General features: G+C 52.1%; 1 long non-coding RNA gene across 1 annotated transcript; it reads left to right on the forward strand.

Moving 5' to 3' along the window:
* Positions 1-219: 219 nt before the first annotated feature.
* On the forward strand, positions 220-12,840 carry LOC137312207 (uncharacterized). The gene is made up of 2 exons (XR_010960651.1): positions 220-615; positions 12,446-12,840. It is a non-coding gene; the product is annotated as an uncharacterized lncRNA (long non-coding RNA).
* The last annotated feature ends 518 nt before the right edge of the window (positions 12,841-13,358 follow it).

The raw sequence follows: 13,358 nt of genomic DNA on the forward strand, positions 1-13,358 counted from the left end.
AGTGAATCACCCCCTTTAGATCTTGCAGGGGTGCAGGGTCAGGATAACTGGGATAAATCTGATATAATGTGTATTGTGGGAAAGAGAAATTTAGTCTGAGTTCGAAACTCAAACAAGCGCTTCACAGCAGACAGGTCGCCCTGGCAATCCTGATCAGCGATTCCATTCACAGAATCAGCTCGTTGGTAACTCTGATCAGATAAGGGGAAAGAACAGAGGCTTTCTCTGTTATTAACCACACTCTAAACTTAAACCAGCGTGAGCAATATAATAGATGACATTATAATGTGTGCTGTTTCTACCTATAATTGTAAAAGTATAAGAAATAACATCATTAACAGGGTAGTTTAGGGATAATGATGACATTACTGAAGAAAAGCAACTGCTGGGAACCAAGGAATGTGTCCTTTTAAATCACAGGTCAGAGAAGTTCCAGCTGTCTTTTCCTCGCTTCCGGCCGAAACCCAACAGAGAAAACAAAGAGTCAGGTGACAGAGATAGATCACTCCAGGGTATTAAAGTCAGGGGATACTGATGGAAGGGGGAAGTCGGGACTGGAGACACCGGACATCAAGCTCAGGACGTCCGAGGTTCCATCCAGTGGGCTGACCTCGTGTAAGTTACTGTGGACACGGGGGACTTGCATGTTTACTCTGATCGATGGATCAATATAAGAGACGGTAGAGGACATAAAATCTGCTCATCTTGTATTTCTCAATAAAGTATTAAAGTTGCTGACGCTCGACTCTCGAATCTGCTATTGTCCAGCTGCAGCTATTGTTTGACCGCTTGACGGCTCTGGAGCTGCGGATGGACTCACTTTGGAGCATCCGCGATGCTGAGAAAGTCGTGGATAGCACGTTCAGTGAGTTGGTCACACCGCAGATAAAAATTACTGAGGGAGATAGTGAATGGGTGACCAACAGACAGAGGAAGAGTAGGAAGGCAGTGCAGGGGTCCCCTGCGGTCATCTCCCTCCAAAACAGGTATACCGTTTTGGATACTGTTGGCGGAGATGACTCACCAGGGGAAGGTGGCAGTGGCCAGGTTCATGGCACCGTGGCTGGCTCTGCTGCACAGGAGGGCAGGAAAAAGAGTGGCAGAGCTATAGTGATAGGGGACTCGATTGTAAGGGGAATAGACAGGCGTTTCTGCGGACGCAACCGAGACTCCAGGATGGTATGTTGCCTCCCTGGTGCAAGGGTCAAGGATGTCTCGGAGCGGCTGCAGGACATTCTGGAGGGGGAGGGTGAACAGCCAGTTGTCGTGGTGCATATAGGCACCAACGATATAGGTAAAAAACAGGATGAGGTCCTACAAGCTGAATTTAGGGAGTTAGGAGTTAAACTAAAGAGTAGGACCTCAAAGGTAGTAATCTCAGGATTGCTACCAGTGCCACGGGTTAGTCAGAGTAGGAATGACAGGATAGCTAGGATGAATACGTGGCTTGAGAGATGGTGCAAGAGGGAGGGATTCAAATTCCTGGGCCATTGGAACCGGTTCTGGGGGAGGTGGGACCAGTACAAATTGGACGGTCTGCATCTGGGCAGGACTGGAACCAATGTCCTAGGGGGAGTGTTTGCCAGTGCTGTTGGGGAGGGTTTAAACTAATGTGGCAGGGGGATGGGAACCGATGCAGGAAGTCAGTGGGAAATAAAGTGGTGACAGAAACAAAAGGCAGTAAGGGAGAGTGTACAGAACATGACCGGACAGATGGTCTGAGAAAGCAGGGCAAAGACCAAGGGAAGTCTAGATTAAACTGCATTTATTTCAATGCAAGAAGTCTGATGGGCAAGGCAGATGAACTCAGGGCATGGATGGGTACATGGGACTGGGATGTTATAGCTATTACTGAAACATGGCTAAGGGAGGGGCAGGACTGGCAGCTCAATGTTCCAGGGTACAGATGCTATAGGAAAGATAGAGCAGGAGGTAAGAGAGGAGGGGGAGTTGCGTTCTTGATTAGGGAGAACATCACGGCAGTAGTGAGAGGGGATATATCCGAGGGTTCGCCCACTGAGTCCATATGGGTAGAACTGAAAAATAAGAAGGGAGAGATCACTTTGATAGGATTGTACTACAGACCCCCAAATAGTCAACGGGAAATTGAGGAGCAAATATGTAAGGAGATTACAGACAGCTGCAAGAAAAATAGGGTGGTAATAGTAGGGGACTTTAACTTTCCCAACATTGACTGGGACAGCCATAGCATTAGGGGCTTGGATGGAGAGAAATTTGTTGAGTGTATTCAGGAGGAATTTCTCATTCAGTATGTGGATGGCCCGACTAGAGAGGGGGCAAAACTTGACCTCCTCTTGGGAAATAAGGAAGGGCAGGTGACAGAAGTGTTAGTGAGGGATCACTTTGGGACCAGTGATCATAATTCCATTAGTTTTAAGATAGCTATGGAGAAGGATAGGTCTGGCCCAAAAGTTAAAATTCTAAATTGGGGAAAGGCCAATTTTGATGGTATTAGACAGGAACTTTCAGAAGTTGATTGGGAGAGTCTGTTGGCAGGCAAAGGGACGTCTGGTAAGTGGGAGGCTTTCAAAAGTGTGTTAACCAGGGTTCAGGGTAAGCACATTCCTTATAAAGTGAAGGGCAAGGCTGGTAGAAGTAGGGAACCTTGGATGACTCGGGAGATTGAGGCACTAGTCAAAAAGAAGAAGGAGGCATATGACATGCATCGGCAGCTGGGATCAAGTGGATCCCTTGAAGAGTATAGAGATTGCCGGAGTAGAGTTAAGAGAGAAATCAGGAGGGCTAAAAGGGGATATGAGATTGCTTTGGCAGATCAGGCAAAGGTGAATCCAAAGAGCTTCTACAAATACATAAAGGGCAAAAGGGTAACTAGGGAGAGAGTAGGGCCTCTTAAGGATCAACAAGGTCATCTATGTGCGGAACCACAAGAGATGGGTGAGATCCTGAATGAATATTTCACATCGGTATTTACGGTTGAGAAAGGCATGGATGTTAGGGAACTTGGGGAAATAAATAGTGATGTCTTGAGGAGTGTACATATTACAGAGAGGGAGGTGCTGGAAGTCTTAACGCGCATCAAGGTAGATAAATCTCCGGGACCTGATGAAATGTATCCCAGGACGTTATGGGAGGTTAGGGAGGAAATTGCGGGTCCCCTAGCAGAGATATTTGAATCATCCACCGCTACAGGTGAGGTGCCTGAAGATTGGAGGGTAGCAAATGTTGTGCCTTTGTTTAAGAAGGGCGGCAGGGAAAAGCCTGGGAACTACAGACCAGTGAGCCTGACATCTGTAGTGGGTAAGTTGTTAGAGGGTATTCTGAGGGACAGGATCTACAGGCATTTGGAGAGGCAGGGACTAATTAGGAACAGTCAGCATGGTTTTGTGAGAGGAAAATCATGTCTCACGAATTTGATTGAGTTTTTTGAAGGGGTAACCAAGAAGATAGATGAGGGCTGTGCAGTAGACGTGGTCTACATGGACTTCAGCAAAGCATTTGACAAGGTACCGCATGGTAGGTTGTTACATAAGGTTAAATCTCATGGGATCCAAGGTGAGGTAGCCAATTGGATACAAAATTGGCTTGACGACAGAAGACAGAGGGTGGTTGTAGAGGGTTGTTTTTCAAACTGGATGCCTGTGTCCAGCGGAGTGCCTCAGGGATCGGTGCTGGGTCCGCTGTTATTTGTTATTTATATTAATGATTTGGATGAGAATTTAGGAGGCATGGTTAGTAAGTTTGCAGATGACACCAAGATTGGTGGCATTGTGGACAGTGAAGAAGGTTATCTAGGATTGCAACGGGATCTTGATAAATTGGGCCAGTGGGCCGATGAATGGCAGATGGAGTTTAATTTAGATAAATGTGAGGTGATGCATTTTGGTAGATCGAATCGGGCCAGGACCTACTCCGTTAATGGTAGGGCGTTGGGGAGAGTTATAGAACAAAGAGATCTGGGAGTACAGATTCATAGCTCCTTGAAAGTGGAGTCACAGGTGGATAGGGTAGTGAAGAAGGCATTCGGCATGCTTGGTTTCATTGGTCAGAACATTGAATGCAGGAGTTGGGATGTCTTGTTGAAGTTGTACAGGGCATTGGTGAGGCCACACTTGGAGTACTGTGTACAGTTCTGGTCACCCTATTATAGAAAGGATATTATTAAAGTAGAAAGAGTGCAGAAAAGATTTACTAGGATGCTACCGGGACTTGATGGTTTGACTTACAGGGAGAGGTTAGACAGACTGGGACTTTTTTCCCTGGAGAGTAGGAGGTTAAGGGGTGATCTTATTGAAGTCTATAAAATAATGAGGGGCATAGATAAGGTCGATAGTCAAAATCTTTTCCCAAAGGTAGGGGAGTCTATAACGAGGGGGCATAGATTTAAGGTGAGAGGGGAGAGATACAAAAGGGTCCAGAGGGGCAATTTTTTCACTCAAAGGGTGGTGAGTGTCTGGAACGAGCTGCCAGAGGCAGTAGTAGAGGCGGGTACAATTTTGTCTTTTAAAAAGCATTTGGACAGTTACATGGGTAAGATGGGTATAGAGGGATATGGGCCAAGTGCAGGCAATTGGGACTAGCTTAGTGGTATAAACTGGGCGACATGGACATGTTGGGCCGAAGGGCCTGTTTCCATGTTGTAAACTTCTATTCTAAGGCATCAGTTCGAATCTTACAGCCCGCTACTGTTCTGTTCCTCTGCTCCTTTTAAACTTTTATCTTTTAGTCTCGATTTTATCTTTTTTTAAATCACAAAATGTATCACCTCATATTGCTCTGCGTTAAATTTCATCTGACACCTACCTGCCCCATTTACTAACCCGTGTCTGTCACACTAAAGTCACTCACAGTCCTCCTCACAGTTAGCCCGAGTTCCTTTTTTGGCGTCAACTAGTGATTCTCATCTTGTGCACCATATACCCAAGCACAGGTCATTTATTTATATTGAGAAGATCAATGGCCCCAATACTGACCCTGTTTACATCCTTCCAGTCTGAAGAACATCCATTAACCACAACTCTCTGTTTTTTGCCCTTTACCCAACTTCCTACCCACGATCCCCCACTCCTTTTAATTACTCCAGTCTTAATTTTACCAAAAAGCTCGTGTACGGCACCTTATCAAACACCTTTTCAAAATCCATCGACACAACATCCGCTGCATTTCCTTTATCACTGCACTTGAGTTATTATATTAAATAATCCATGACGTCCTTAATTAATCCATTTTACTAACAAATGTTGAAACGTTAGCTCCACCTCACAGGGTTTCATCTGTTTAAAGCCATAATATAAAGGTCCGGTTTTCTCCTTGAATTTAACATAAATGAAGTTTTCAATCTGATGCAGAGTTTCAGACAATGAGGGACCTCCGGGCTCAGACCCGTCCACTCACTGCCGTCAGTCCCACCCCTCACACACTCCGACTGGTTGGAGCACCAACCGCACGCTCGGTCCTCCAGTCACTCTCCGCTCTTCCTATTGGTCCGGGACTCTCCTTGGTCGCCAGAGTGGGGTGAAATGTGAGAGTGACGGTCCTGAGGGGCAGTTGGGAAATAAACATTAATTGAACCCGGTAGTTACAATATTTAACAGAACGAAATGAATAGTCACGGGAAGAAATCATATTTGGAGTGAACCAAAGTGGCGGACCACGGCTGCACTGGGTGTTTGTTGCGGTTTTAATAGCATCAAGTGTTGAAGTTTCCGAGTATTTTATTATCCATGGAGCAAACACATTCTCCCTGATTCCAATCTCTTTGCTGTCAGTCCGGACATTAAGATGATCAATGGCGGCTGCAGCCCCCAGCATGCAGCGCGGTACAGAATGTCCCCTATCTGTAGCAGGGAATGCCAGCGCGCAGGCGCAGTAGCGGCTCATTGTTGCCTGTGAGCCCGGAGCACGCGCGGCCATTGGAAGCTGCGCGAGTCGGAGCGGAGGGTCGGAGGGAGAGGGTCGGAGGGAGAGGGTCAGAGGGTCGGAGGGAGAGGGTCAGAGGGTCGGAGGGAGAGGGTCGGAGGGTCGGAGGGAGAGGGTCGGAGGGAGAGGGTCGAAGGGTCGGAGGGAGAGGGTCGGAGGGAGAGGGTCGGAGGATCGGAGGGAGAGGGTCGGAGGGAGAGGGTCGAAGGGTCGGAGGGAGAGGGTCGGAGGGAGAGGGGGGCCGGTCGGAGGGAGAGGGTCGGAGGGTCGGAGGGAGAGGGGGGCCGGTCGGAGGGAGAGGGTCGGAGGGTCGGAGGGAGAGGGTCGGAGGGACGGAGGGAGAGGGTCGGAGGGGGAGGGTCGGAGGGAGAGGGTCGGAGGGTCGGAGGGGGAGGGTCGGAGGGTCGGAGGGAGAGGGTCGGAGGGACGGAGGGAGAGGGTCGGAGGGAGCGGGTCGGAGGGAGAGGGTCGGAGGGACGGAGGGAGAGGGTCGGAGGGAGAGGGTCGGAGGGAGAGGGTCGGAGGGACGGAGGGAGAGGGTCGGAGGATCGGAGGGAGTGGGTCGGATGGAGAGGGTCGGAGGGAGCGGGTCGGAGGGACGGAGGGAGAGGGTCGGAGGGACGGAGGGAGAGGGTCGGAGGGAGAGGGTCGGAGGGGGCGGGTCGGAGGGAGAGGGACGGAGGGAGAGGGTCGGAGGGACGGAGGGAGAGGGTCGGAGGGTCGGAGGGAGAGGGTCGGAGGGAGAGGGTCGGAGGGAGAGGGGGGCCGGTCGGAGGGAGAGGGTCGGAGGGTCGGAGGGAGAGGGTCGGAGGGAGAGGGTTGGAGGGAGAGGGTCGGAGGGAGAGGGTCGGAGGGAGAGGGAGGCCGGTCGGAGGGAGAGGGTCGGAGGGAGAGGGTCGGAGGGGGAGGGTCGGAGGGAGCGGGTCGGAGGGAGAGGGTCGGAGGGACGGAGGGAGAGGGTCGGAGGGAGAGGGTCGGAGGGAGAGGGTCGGAGGGACGGAGGGAGAGGGTCGGAGGGAGAGGGTCGGAGGATCGGAGGGAGTGGGTCGGATGGAGAGGGTCGGAGGGAGCGGGTCGGAGGGTCGGAGGGACGGAGGGAGAGGGTCGGAGGGAGAGGGTCGGAGGGGGCGGGTCGGAGGGAGAGGGACGGAGGGAGAGGGTCGGAGGGACGGAGGGAGAGGGTCGGAGGGAGAGGGTCGGAGGGAGAGGGACGGAGGGAGAGGGTCGGAGGGAGCGGGTCGGAGGGAGGGGGTCGGAGGATCGGAGGGAGCGGGTCGGAGGGTCGGAGGGAGAGGGTCGGAGGGAGCGGGTCGGAGGGTCGGAGGGAGAGGGTCGGAGGGAGAGGGTCGGAGGGAGCGGGTCGGAGGGTCGGAGGGAGAGGGTCGGAGGGTCGGAGGGAGAGGGTCGGAGGGGGAGGGTCGGAGGGAGCGGGTCGGAGGGAGAGGGTCAGAGGATCGGAGGGAGGGGGTCGGAGGATCAGAAGGAGCGGGTCGGAGGGTCGGAGGGAGCGGGTCGGAGGAAGCGGGTCGGGGGATCGGAGGGAGGGGATCGGAGGGAGGGGGTCGGAGGGAGCGGGTCGGGGGATCGGAGGTGGAGGGTCGGAGAGAGCGGGTCGGAGGATCGGAGGGAGCGGGTCGGGGGATCGGAGGGAGGGGGTCGGAGGATCGGAGGGAGCGGGTCGGGGGATCGGAGGGAGCGGGTCGGAGGGTCGGGGGATCGGAGGGAGGGGGTCGGAGGATCGGAGGGAGCGGGTCGGGGGATCGGAGGGAGGGGGTCGGAGGGTCGGGAGATCGGAGGGAGGGGGTCGGATGGTCGGAGGGAGCGGGTCGGGGGATCGGAGGGAGGGGGTCGGAGGGTCGGGGTCGGAGGGTCGGAGGGAGAGGGTCGGGGGGATCGGAGGGAGCGGGTCGGAGGATCGGAGGGAGCGGGTCGGGGGGAGAGGGTCGGAGGATCGGAGGGAGCAGGTTTATCAATCCCGGGGGGACCGGGCATCGGGCCCGAGTATAAACCGGGAAAGGTTACCCCCACCCCCCCCCCCCCCCCCCCGACCCGACCGATTCCGGTTTCTCCCCTTCGGCCGAACTCTCAATCAATATCCAGTCTCCCAGTTACTTCCTCAAAAAACTCCAGTAGGTTTGTCAAACATGATTTCCCTTTCATAAATTCATGTTGACTTTGTCTAATCCCGTTGATATTTTCTAAGTGTCCTGTTATCACATCCTTTATAATAGACTCCAGCATTTTCCCTACTACTGACGTTAGGCTAACCGGTCTGTATTTCCCTGTTTTCTCGCTCCCTCCTTTTTTAAATAGTGGGATTATATTTGCCACCCTCCAATCTGCAGGAACTGTTCCATAATCTATAGAATTTTGGAAGATGACAACGATTGCATCCACTATTTCCATGACCACCTCTTTCCGTACTCTGGGATGCAGATTATCGGCCCTGGGGATTTATCGGCTTTAAGTTCCATTAATTTCTCCAGCACTATTTTTTTTACTAATAATAATTTCCTTTAATTCCTCCTTCTCACTCGACCCTTGGTTCCCGAGCATTTCTGGGAATCACACTCACTTTGACCTATTTGTCCTGGGAGCCGGATTCTGTTCCCTTGCAGGGTCCACCCTTCTCACCCTGAGTACCAGTTGGACAGTGTCCAGCAGTGTTTGGAGGATGTCGGAATGAAGCAGAAAGATTCCCTAAAAAAGTAGGGACGTCTTTAATCTTCAAATGACTTGGCGTTCTCCCGTGGGCTCCTGAAGTCAGACTGGCAGCATTCAACACCGGGGTATCTGAAAAGCACGGTCTGTGAGGCCAGTAAAGGGTTAACCAGAACCACCTCCTGCTGCAATTTTCTGCAGCATCCTGGAGATCAGGCAACCCTGAGCAACAGAATCGAGAAACAAAAGAACGAAAGACTGTCCCAGCCTCCACCTTGACTGTCTGAGGTCCTCGAGCAGGTTGGTGATTGTCTGGTGATACGAGCAAGTCGATCGATCTGGTCACCCCCCAAGTCCTGAAGATATTCTGGACTACCTCAGTGTGGATCATCCACTCGTCAGGGTGGACTACAGAGCAGCTGAGTGTGCCGACTGTAGTGTTGTCCACACCGGCCAAATGTGGCACCAAGAGTGTCACCCCATCGTTCAAACACCAATGGGAAGCAACGTGTCATCTTGACAGAAGGACCCAGGAGGGAGTCCCACCCTGTTTGTAGACAGACCGGAATACTGTCATATTGTCTGTCTGGAGACACACTGACTTACCCCGCACCGAGTCTGAAAATGGATAATGTCCTGTTGTATCGTTCACTCCTCGAGCCTGTTGAAATGCCAAGTGAACCCATCCATGTCCACTGGCCGAGAAGCCCATTCACCCCGAATGTGACCTCCACCCATATGTCAGAGCATTAGCTGAAGAGCCTGATGGCTGTAGCACAAACCCCTGGAGAACACTGTGCTCCCAGGACGACCAGCTCCAGTTCAGATGCCGTGACAAAGGAGACTGGTGGAAACATTACTGGCGGAGCAAGGCTCAACTGGAGAAATATCCCCGACAGTTGAGCCTTCTGGATGACAATCACTCACTCACTCTCAGTGTGGATGGTAGAAGACCATGATGTCACCTGCCAGTCTGCCCACTAGTAGATGGTTCCTCTGATGGTCAAACCAAACCACGTTGTGAAAAACATGGAGGCTCAAGCTGCTAACGCAGAGGATACTCACTACTGGTCTCCTGGACCCAAGTGTCCAGAGTGATCCACTTCCACATGGAAGGACTGGAAATGGCCAGTCATCCAGATCTGTGGTGGGCTATCAAGGCAGGATCACTGCTTGGGGACGTGGAGCTGGACAGGGTCTCGAAGGTTGCTTATTGCGAGCTCCCTGCGTTCCAGGTCCTAATCTGGAATGACGGGCTGGCATGCTACAAAGGACATTTCAGTCCAGCTGAAGCCTTGAAAAGGCTGCTGTCCTGAAGGGGCCTGTAAATGGGGTGTTGCCTAAGCTACAAAATAAAATAGTGTCCCCCCTACCGTGGTTGCCAATCCGGGAATGCCTGAAGGTTCTGCTGGAGATGCTTGTCGCCCTGCAGCAGCTCCTCCATTTGCTCACCAAGGAAGACCTCAGCATCAAACGGCAGCTGCAGTAGTTGCTGTACAGTTCCTGAAGGAACCCCAAGGTGCGCAGCCAAGCTAATTGGTGATACAAGATCCACTGGACGATGGACGCTGCTCCTACATTGAGGGCACCCACACAGCCTGCTGCTGCAGTGGATGCTCTCTGAAGGTGGTCCTCACTGTGTGGCAGGGATTGTTCCCTCAACTCACCTGAGAACCATTTGCCTGCCAATAAGTATAGCCGGCCCCAGTGGATTTGGTGGCAGGGAAAATGGGATATGCGCCAAACCCTGCAGGAAGGTCCACCAGACCCACATGTCCCACCATTTGGATTGTGGTGGGTGGAACAGGACTCGTTTCCTGGGCGGTGACCTTCCTTCTGATGCTTTCACGACTAAAGTTCACCAGCTGGATCAGTGAACTGCAAGGTGTGAAGCAGGGTGGCGGAGGCACTATGGATGCTGTCCACCTTGGCCATAACCAACAGAAGGACAGGGACTACCAGAACCGACAGGTTCAGACTCTGGGTCACCCTTGTGTTGAATACATGAATAAGCCTCAGTGACTGGAGGTCGTGGTCTGACTCAGGCTCCCAACTGGGCTTCCGAAAGTGGGAAGCCTCCGGGCAGCTTCCTCGGGCTAAACCGACAGGGAAGGTTGATAGTTAGCCCCTGGGAACAGGGATGAGGGCGGCTGTACCAGCAACGGGCTCATGAATACAAGTGCCGATCGAGTTAAACCCTCGAGACATGACCACCTGCCACTCGGGGGAGGTGCCACTGAGGCACACGTAACCTCCCTGGGAGTGAGAGCCCTTGGAACCTGGCTGCCCCTCAGGAATTGTAGGGAGCGGCTGAAGGTGGTGGGGGGTGGGGGAGACACAGACCTATAAAAAGTGAACGGAGACCTGGGACTGCCCTCACCAAAGTGGAACTCACCCGCAGCACAGGTGACCCTGAGCGGGGTCGAGTTCTCCGAGGGTGGTGCCCCCAAATGAGCTGGCGCCAACTGGAGACCAATGTCCCGGGGCTGGGTTTGTGCCACCAGAGGGCACGACGGATGCCTCTGGTGAAGGACTCACCAACAGTAGCAGTTGGGGGAACCAGCCTGATTCTGGCACCAGAAGGCACGGACACCTCAGAGCCAGCTGGTGCCAGAGGAGGACTCTTCCTCTTTATCCCGGGAGGCCTCGGTACAAGTTGGTACCGGGGCTTCACCCGATGGTGTGGACTGGGATGGCAGGGACTGGTTGGCGAGTGGCTTTAACCAGCCCGTCCCACTCTACACCATCGAGGCAACAACCGGAGCGTCCCCCCTCGAGACTTTCCTGTTCAGTCCCAAGGTGGAGCTCCAGCTGACATCGGTCGGAGATGACTGTATGGACTGGGCCCTCTCCAGTGCCAGTGCAGTTAACCCCGAGCAGTGCCGAACTGAGCCTGGAGTTGGAGCAGGGTTGGTGCTTGATGCCGATTCAGGGACAAGATGGCTGGACGTGGAGGTCCAGCCCAGGGGAGTGGGGAGGAGGGGAGCAAATTAACAGTACAAATAGATGTCAGAATAAGTCAAGGCGGAGCTGGTAGGGATAACAGGCTCGGTGACCTTAGTGTCCAAATTACAGACCCACAGACTTCTCACTCTTCGTGATCAGTGTAAATTGTTGGCCAACCCTTCAATGACTCCTCAGATGGGCCTGTAGATGAGGCACAATCAATCGAGAAAGGGACTAAGGTTCTCTCTGGGCACTTTCTTTACTTCAATCATCAGAATCAATGAACCAGCTCCTAACTTTTAGTTTCAGTTCCGTACTCTTGACATCTATTTGTCTTGTTAATCCGGGGAGGTGAACAAAATAAACCTGGTGGGTCGACCCTTACATTTTGCTAAAACTGGGAGTCTGGGATGTGAAAGAAATGTGAGAGAAGGGAGAGAGTGGGTTTAACACCATCTCCAGTCATTGGCTGCACGTTTAGATGGGTCTTTGGGGGTTGGTTTTTGGCCGTCAATTAAAAAGCAAATGAAAAGATGTGGAGTTGGCACTGAGAAATGGATGGGACACAGAGGGATGGCGTGAGGGGAATTTCAGTTGCACTGCTCCCTCCTTTGTGGTATCTCTACTGGCATTGATTTGATTCCGGTCAGGATACGCTCTCACTTGTATTAGATCCACTTGTTCTTTGTGGTTTTGTTACAACTTTAGTCTGTGGGGAGTTTGATAAAAACACCCATTTCCTCTCACTCATCCTGACACCAACCGTGTACCTGTGGCAGTAGAAGAAATTACACATAAAATCACTGGATTGCAACAAGGACGACAGGTATTTTATAGCTGCCCACGTATAGTAAACCATTTAACCTGGAAATGCTTAATGCAGATGTTGGGTGCAGAACCTATCGACTTGTTTCTTTTCTTGTAACGTTTCTGGCCACAGATTCTGATGCCACCTGAGTATTAAAGGCAGAAGATTCCACCGGTTCTGGAGTTGGACAATTGACACCTTCTTCAGAATCAGAGAGAAGGTCCAGAATGGCTGCCATGCCTTCAGGTGAACCAGGATCACTGGCACAAGAGGAGCTTGCCTGACACTATCGGAGTGCTTTAGATGGCAGGACCTGAACCAGCTGACCTGGGAGGTCCTTGGCAAGGACCCAGAGATTGACAAGTCCAGACGACACCAGTAACACCTGGGTCAAGAGTATCTCCCCGACTCCTTCAGTCTCATTGTCTGAGGCCAAGCCCAAGCTCCAGATCTTTTTATATTTTTAATTAACAGAGTGTCAATGCACTGGGTTCAATTAAATAATAAACTGTTCCACATCAAAAACATTTCAGGAGCAGTATTTCCATTTTCAGCTTAAAACAGCCACTATCTCCCCCCTCCACCCCCAGAATGCAGTATTTTCGGTGTTTCAGATATTGCCTCCAGCTCAAAAGAATGGAAGGAATTGGTACAGTACCTATTTGCTGCAAGAGTTACCTCTGAGAGTCTTTTGTGAAAGTTTTCCCACCTCACTCTCTGAGCTCTCGTCATATTCTCTGTGTCTTTCTCTCTTTTCTCTTTCTCTGTATCCACTCCCTGTCTCCAACTCTTCCTCTGTCAATGTCTTCTCTCCCTCTCCAAGACTTCTATCCTCTCCCACTCTGCTGGCTCGGTCTATTCTAATCACAATGAGGAAAATTAATTTTGAGTTTTGTAGCTCAGGATCATCGGTTGAGACTGCCGTACCTGGAATCATAGAATGGTACAGCACAGAATGAGACCATTCGGCCCCTTGTGTCTGTGCCGGCTCTTTGAAAGAGCTCCCTAATTAGTCCCACTGCAATGCTCTTTCCTCAGAGCCCTG

This window comes from Heptranchias perlo, unplaced genomic scaffold (assembly GCF_035084215.1).
Source record: "Heptranchias perlo isolate sHepPer1 unplaced genomic scaffold, sHepPer1.hap1 HAP1_SCAFFOLD_404, whole genome shotgun sequence".
Taxonomy (NCBI): domain Eukaryota; kingdom Metazoa; phylum Chordata; class Chondrichthyes; order Hexanchiformes; family Hexanchidae; genus Heptranchias; species Heptranchias perlo.